The sequence below is a fragment of the Rhinopithecus roxellana genome, chromosome 9 (assembly GCF_007565055.1).
Source record: "Rhinopithecus roxellana isolate Shanxi Qingling chromosome 9, ASM756505v1, whole genome shotgun sequence".
Classification (NCBI taxonomy): domain Eukaryota; kingdom Metazoa; phylum Chordata; class Mammalia; order Primates; family Cercopithecidae; genus Rhinopithecus; species Rhinopithecus roxellana.
The window spans coordinates 57,677,472-57,685,603 of NC_044557.1; positions in this window are offsets into that span (position 1 = coordinate 57,677,472).

Sequence of the window (8,132 nt, forward strand, 5' to 3'; positions counted from 1 at the left end):
TGTAACATTATGTGTATATTACATTTATGCCTATTTTATAGAAATTAAGAAATAATTTTACAATTTGAGGTAATTATATAAGTTAATACTTTGCTTTTATGACATGCAATTGGTTCTATTTATGGCTTATGTGATGCTGAGTTATTGGTCAGGATGCCACTCTGTTATAACCATTGTCCCAGGGGGAAAATAGACTCTTCTTTGTAGTAGTACACCTGTCGCAGTTTCCAGGAATGCCTGCACTCCATTCAAGGGCAGAAATAGGCATAGTTTTCTTCTTCCTGTAAGGATTTGTCACCGCATGTCCCAGATGGACAGAACAAACTACTTCCTTGAGCTCTGTCACTCAAGTCTTTCTTCAAAAATCAGGAGATTTCCTTTATCGGTGCTCTGTGTGTGTGTGTGTGTGTGTATCTTTTCACTAATGAGCCGTGTTCACTTCCCAAGCACTAACACTTGCTACAGCACCTCCACTCCTGCTCACTGGGTCTACTCCTCTAACTCTCTCTAAGTATGGCCATATCCCTCAAATGCAGCCAGGGGCCTCTTCTCCCTGTGATCACGGAGGCTTAGAGTTGGTTGGCTCCTCAGTTCCTCTCTGGTTCCCACAAGAAATGCAGTCTCACCAAGCATTCTGATTTTTTTTTTAACTTTCTGAGGATTCAAGAGGCCCCATTATGAAACAGCACAACATCTCCTCTCCCTTCCTCTCTCTCTTTTTCTCTCCCCTTCTCTCCATGGTATTTTTAATATATAGTGGATGAAAATATATGCATATATATAATAATATATAAATAAGTATATAAAAATTTATATAAAAGCATAAATAAATATAATAATATATAAATAAATATATTAAAATTTATATAAATGTATAAATATACATATAAATATATATTTTTTTCATCCACTGTTCCTGGCTCATAACTCCCATAGCCCTTGTTACAGTATTTTGTTATAATCTTGGGGGGCACTTTAGGCCTCAGAATCAGGCTTTAGAAAATAGAATCTTTCGGCCGGGCGCGGTGGCTCAAGCCTGTAATCCCAGCACTTTGGGAGGCCGAGATGGGCGGATCACGAGGTCAGGAGATCGAGACCATCCTGGCTAACACGGTGAAACCTCGTCTCTACTAAAATAATACAAAAAAAACTAGCCGGGCGAGGTGGCGGGCGCCTGTAGTCCCAGCTACTCGGGAGGCTGAGGCGGGAGAATGGCGTAAACCCGGGAGGCGGAGCTTGCAGTGAGTCGAAATCCGGCCACTGCACTCCAGCCTGGGCGACAGAGCGAGACTCCCGTCTCAAAAAAAAAAAAAAAAAAAAAAAGAAAATAGAATCTTTCTCTGACCTTCCCCCAGCCTTCTTTCTCTCCCCAAGACAGGAATCTTCCCCTACTTTTCTGTTTTGGAGCTGACCATAAATTCCCTGAGCTACCTTGTGTGATTGTAGGCCATAAGACTCCCATTTCAGAAGGGGTCCTGCCCCATAACCTGGAGGACAGGCTTTGCTGGGTCTCCCCACTCAGTCTATGAGCATTAGATCATATCCTTTTGTCCAAACACATTTCTACATGGTTGTCAATCATGTCTATCCAAGGACATCTCCATAAAAAGCCCAAGAGGACAGCATTTGGGGAATTTCCGAATGGCTGAGCACATGAGATAACTGGAGGGTGGAGTGCCTGTGGAAGCCCTGCGCCCCTCCCCCCATACCTCACTCTACATATCTGTATCCTTTGCAATATCCTTTATAACAAACTGGTCAATGTGTTTCCCTGAGTTCTGTGAGCCACTCTAGCGAATTAACCCAACCTAAAGAGTGGTTGTAGCAATCCCAAATTGAAGCCGGTCTGTCAGGACTTCTGGAGGCCCTGACATGTGACTGGTATCTGGGAGCCGGGGTGACTGAGCCTTCAACCTGTGGGATCTGACACTATCTCCAGACAGATAGTGTCAAAATTGAACTGTAGCGCCAGGTTGGTGTCCGCTGCAGAACTGATTGCTTGTTGGGGAGAAACTCCCAGACATTTGATCACAGAAATCTTGTGTGTTGATTGTTGTAAGAGAATAGGAAAAAGCACACTGAGTATCATTTTATCCACACTTAGACCCTCCCTCTGGGTTCACCCAGGAGCTTCTTATAATATAACAAGCCAAGCCCAGCTTCTGTAGACTGTTTTTACCTCAGGCAGGATGGTATTTTCCTAACACAGGCCAAGCTCTCCCTGGCAGGAATTCTTGTTATAATCATCATACACAAAAGGCATTTGCCCACGTATTTCCATGAATAATCCAAGAAAGTTCTGCCTTCACACAATCATTTCATGATCTCGTGTTTTGATTTTAGAAGTGACAGTACAGTGAGGGTCTGGACCTTCCTCAGCTTGTGATTATCATGGACACGAACAGAGTAAATCCAGGTGAAGCCAGGTCCTTGAGACCCACAGCACATCTGGGATATTCACTCCTGTTACACTCAAAAGTTCAGTGCTCCCACTTTCACACACACCACATGGGGAGCATAGAAAGCACCCAGCACTAAAATCATTTCCAGTTTTAAAATCACTGTGCCAAGTAAGAGGAGACAACCCATGTGAGTGGACCAGGCCTTTCTTTGAGCCCCCTTAAGTTTAAGTTATCTTAGAAAAGGCCCAGGGAAGACAGGGGGCCTGGAGAATGAAAGAATGGCCAGGTTAACAAGCACATGTGAGTACAAGGTGTGCATTTAGCTCAGCTGATGAAGCAAGAGATTAAAACAGACATGGAACTTGTCGAACATTTTGCCAACAATTGGACAAATGATTTCTATTACAATGGACATTTTGACTCTCTTTTGAAGAAAAATAACAGCTGTTGATGGTTTAATATTACTAATATAACGGGACTATTTTTTCTGTCATTTACAGTCAAATGAAAGCCATTCACCAATCTTCCAATCTATTGAGAATACCCTGTCGTGTAATATACAAATGAAATGGTGAGTATCCAGTTCCCAAACCAAATGTTATGAGAAGCCCTGCCTCCTTCCAGGGTTCTCAGGATTCCTGGGAGGGTGTGCATGAGTGCATTCATGTGCTTGTGTGCATGTGCATGTGTGTGTGTGCATGTGCTTGTTAGCCTGTGTGTGTGGTGGACGTCACAGCAGAGGAGCAGAGTGTGCAGAAGGCCTGGTGGCTTCTGTTCTTCAAGTAATCTCTCTCTCTGAAAGGTTCTGCTGAATTCCCGTTTCCCATCTTGCCCTGCAGCTATTGTTCTTACTTCTACCACTTCACCTCACTCGGTGAATCCCCTACAGGTTTCCCTTTCCTTCATTCTCCGAAGCACCATTAACATTAGAAAATTGCATATTTTAACCTTTGCTGAAAGTCAGGGGTGATGGAGAGGGGCACTGCTTGGAAAACAACTTCAAGCTGTACATCAGGTCTTGCCATCCTCCAAGTCCTTTAGTCAACTCTCCAGTACAGGAAATTTACATTACTATCCATCCTTTTAGGGCCTGGCCTGCTGCTGTGCTCCTAGGGCCAACTTTCCTCTCTACCCTCATTCCTCTGTATCATCTTCTTGGAGTCCCCAGGGTTCCTGTACCTTTCTCCTTCGCCAGCAGAGACTCAGAAACTCTCTATACAGTAGAAGGAGCTCAGCAAGAACAGCCTGATTGGGAACTGGGGCTAGAGGTCTTATCTCAAAGTCTGCTTTGCTTTGAAGCACACTGTTTTTACTTAGATTTTATTCTACTTGGATTGGGTAGAGGCTCCAATGGAGGCTACAGGAAAGAGCTAAAGTCACTTCCATTGATACAGCCACCCCTCATTTTAGCACTGCAACTCCACCATCTCTCTACTTACAGTACAATTTAGTTATCTGCCAGAATCCGCTTTTTCCAGAATATGCCTTGGAGAGATCACCTTCTATAATCAAAAGACCCCTCTAGGTATTTCTCAAGCAAAAGAGCAGACTTGTTTATTCCACCTTCCAGAATGTGAAAGCAACTTCAGACATTTCTTTTTAAAATAGCAATTGGGCCGGGTGTGGTAGCTTACGCCTGTAATCCCAGCACTTTGGGAGGCCAAGGCAGGCAGATTACTTGAGGTCAGGAGTTTGAGACCAGCCTGGCCAACATGGTGAAACCCCGTCTCTACTAAAAATACAAAAATTAGCTGAGTGTGGTGGCAGGCACCTGTAATCCCAGCTACTCTGGAGGCTGAGGCCGGAGAATAGCTTGAACCTGGGAGGCAGAGGTTGCAGTGAGCCGAGATTGCACCACTGCACTCCAGCCTTGGCGACAGAGTGAAACTCCATCTCAAAAAATACATAAATAAAAAATTTAAAAATTCTCCCAGCACTTTGGGAGGCTGAGACGGGTGGATCACGAGGTCAGGAGATCAAGACCATCTTGGCTAACGTGGTGAAACCCCATCTCTACTAAAAATACAAAAAAATTAGCCTGGCATGGTGGCAGGCACCTGTAGTCCCAGCTAATCGGGAGGCTGAGGCAGGCGAATGGTGTGAACCCAGGAGGCGGAGCTTGCAGTGAGCCGAGATCGCACCACTGCACTCCAGCCTGGGTGACAGAGTGAGACTCTGTCTCAAAAAATACATAAATAAATAAATAATTTTTTTAAAATTAAGCATAATAAAATAGCACTTGATTCATTTCTGTAAAACTTGTAAAATATATGAGACAAAGTAGCACACATAAGAAGCCATATTTGTTCATTTCTTCCTGGCAACACAATTTCATAAAGTCCCTGACTCTGTGGGACACGCAGCTCTCTGGAAAGATGCTTTGAAGACAAAACAGAAGAGAGCACATAGGTCCCCCATGTCTCTTGCCTGAGTCACTACACTCCTTAAAAGATAAACAACCTGGTCCTTGCCTTGTCCTACACATAAGATAACGTCAGATGGGGTTAGTGATTATGCCTCAGTAATTTATAACCAGATGTACTCTTACACCCAAACCGTGATGTGATTCTTCTTTAATGTAACTTCTGAGGAAGTTTGATGTGATTTTGCAGGTATTGAACCCCCACCACCTATATATAAGCAGTGGGATGAAAACCTGTGCCAGAGCCAAGAGACTGCTCCCAGGCTCCAGGCCTTGGTCCATAGTCCCCAGGAAGACTTCTAAATAAAGCTAGCTTTAATTCTTTAAAAGCCTGATGCTTGGGCGGGCACGGTGGCTCATGCCTGTAATCTCAGCACTTTGAGAGGCTGAGGTGGGCGAATTGCTTGAGCTCAGGAGTTCGAGACCTGCCCGGGCAACACGGTGAAACCCCATCTCTACTAAAAATACAAAAATTAGCCAGGCGTGTTGGCACGCACCTGTAGTCCCAGCTACTCAGGAGGCTGAGGCAGGAGAATTGCTTGAACCCTGGAGGCAGAGGTTGCAGTGAGTCGAGATCGCGCCACTGCACTCCAGCCTGGCAACAGAGGGAGACTCCATCTCAGAAAAAGAAGCCTGACGCCTTTTCTTTAGTCAACAAATGAAAGTGTTCAGTCTTCACTCTGTTTTTAGGATGTTGTCAAGTTTTACAATGGGAAAGAAGTCCCAAAATCATAGAATTTAGGCGACCTTAGCAATCGTAGCTTACCTCGCTCATTTGTGGTTCAGAAAGCTGAAGCCCAAAGCAGTTTTGTGGTAGGTCCAAGGTCGCTGGCAAGCCCCTCAGTGGAGAGCTAGCACTCAAGTCTCCTCAGGACAGCCATAGCCAGGCTGAGAATAGTTTAATAGAGAAATGATCTAATTTAGCTGTTTTACCTGGCTTGTCAAGTACGAGTGTGGCACAGAATTCTTAGAAACAGGACTTAAAAGTTTAAAGTATATACAAATGATATGCTTAGGCATGCAAAAATATGTGCATACATATTAGTTTTACTGGTGAAACCTATCTGTCAATAGAGAAATTTATGTGTGCTGTCAAAAAACAGCACTTCCTTTAGTGCAGCTCACATTGCAATTCAAATTGTTACAGCAAAATGTGAGTAAAATCTCCTGCAAATAAAAAATGTGAGTCCTGGAGTCCCACCCGGACTTCAGTGTTTTTTGTTATTTGTTTTGTTTTGTTTGAAATAGGGTCTTGCACTGTTGCCCATGCCCAGGATCGAGTGCAGTGGTACAATCACAGCTCACTGCAGCCTTGACCTCCCAGGATCAAGCGATCCTCCCACCTCAGCCTCCCAAGTAGCTGGGACTTACAGGCGTGTGCTGCTGTGCCTGGACAGACTTCAATGCTGAGCCTATTTTTTTCTCCTGAATAATTGCCTATAGGCAAGGTCACTTGGTGATGTATAACCCTTAGGGCTCTGCTCTCTGTCCCTAAAGCACACTTAAATATTTTTTTTTATTATAAAAAGAGTGTTGGCCGGGCGCGGTGGCTCAAGCCTGTAATCCCAGCACTTTGGGAGGCCGAGACGGGCGGATCACGAGGTCAGGAGATCGAGACCATCCTGGCTAATACGGTGAAAACCTGTCTTTACTTAAAAAAAAAATACAAAAAACTAGCCAGGCGACGAGGCGGGCGCCTGTAGTCCCAGCTACTCCGGAGGCTGAGGCAGGAGAATGGCGTAAACCCGGGAGGCGGAGCTTGCAGTGAGCTGAGATCCGGCCACTGCACTCCAGCCTGGGTGGCAGAGCAAGACTCCGTCTCAAACAAACAAACAAACAAAACAAAACAAAACAAAACAAAACAAAACAAAACAAAAGGAAAAGTGTATATTCACTTCATTGTAGAAATTTTGAAAACTACAGAAAACATAAAGAAAAGAAAACAAAAACTACCTGTAATTCCATCATTAGAGATAATCACAGATTACATTTTGGTTTTAGCGTATTTCCCTAAGACAGTTTTCTTTGCATTACAAATAACATATATCATATTTGTACTTTTTTCCATAAGGGTGTTACCATGTATACTATACACATTATTTTGTAGCCTGCTCTTTTAAGCACCACAGCATAAGTATATCTCCCTGTAATTAAATATTCTTCAGAAATGGGTTTCAAAGATACTATTATTTTAAAAAAATTGTTTCTTCCTAAAGAAGTACACACTAGGGCTAAGTTGATTCACTGAGCCCTTGAACTACTCACGATGACCTTTGAGACATCACTCCAGGTCAAGCCCAAGCCCTCTTTAACATGGCTTCATGACCTGCTTCCCGGGCTGCTTTACTCCGCATTGTTCCATCCATGCTCAAACCCTAAGTGCCACAGATACCAGAATGAATTCCTGGAATAAAGCAGTCAGTCATTCAGCCAGTCCGTGTGTCTGTCTGCCCTCCTTCCTTCCCTCTCTCCTTGAGGTCTGAAAACCTGCCCTGGTCTCTCTCTGGAAAGCTCTCTTATTGCAGCTGCCTTACTCCTTACTCATCTTTTAGCTGTTAGTCTGCACTTCCCTCCTCGGGAAGCTTTCCCATATCCCTCGTGACCAGGTCAGGTGTCCCTTTCCTAGGTCCCCACAGCCTCCTCACTTCGCTATTCGTAGCAGACACAGAAGGCAGACAAGAAAACTTGTTAGGACAGGGACCATAACTGCCTGGTGTGTTCACAAAATTGTGTCCCCAGTACGGACAACAGTATGTGGCACATATTATATGTTTATTTATTGGCTTATTTTTTATGTTATGTATTTCCCCATGAGAATAAAAGCACTATGAGTAGGGGTCTTGTCTGTCTTATTAGCTACTGAATCTAACACCAGTACCTAGAATTCTGTTGACACCTTAAAGTATACTATCAGTATTAGTCTGTTCTCACACTGCTATAAAGAAATACCTGAGACTGGGTAATTTATAAAGAAAAGAGATTTAATTGGCTCTTGGTTCTACAGGCTGTACAGGAAGCATGATACTGGCATCTGCTTGGCTTCCAGGAGGCCTCGGGAAACTTACAATCACAGTAGAAGGGAAAGAGGAAGCAGGAGGCCAGAGTAGGAGCAAGAGGGAAGAAGGAAGGTGCTACACTCTTTTAAACAACCAGATTTCGTGAGAACTCACTCACTGTCACTAGAACAGCACCAAGAGGATGGTGCTAAATGATTCATGAGAAACCACCCCCATGATCCAATCACCTCCCACCAGGCCTCACTTCCCGCACTGGGGATTACAGTTCTATGTAAAATTTGGGTGGTGACA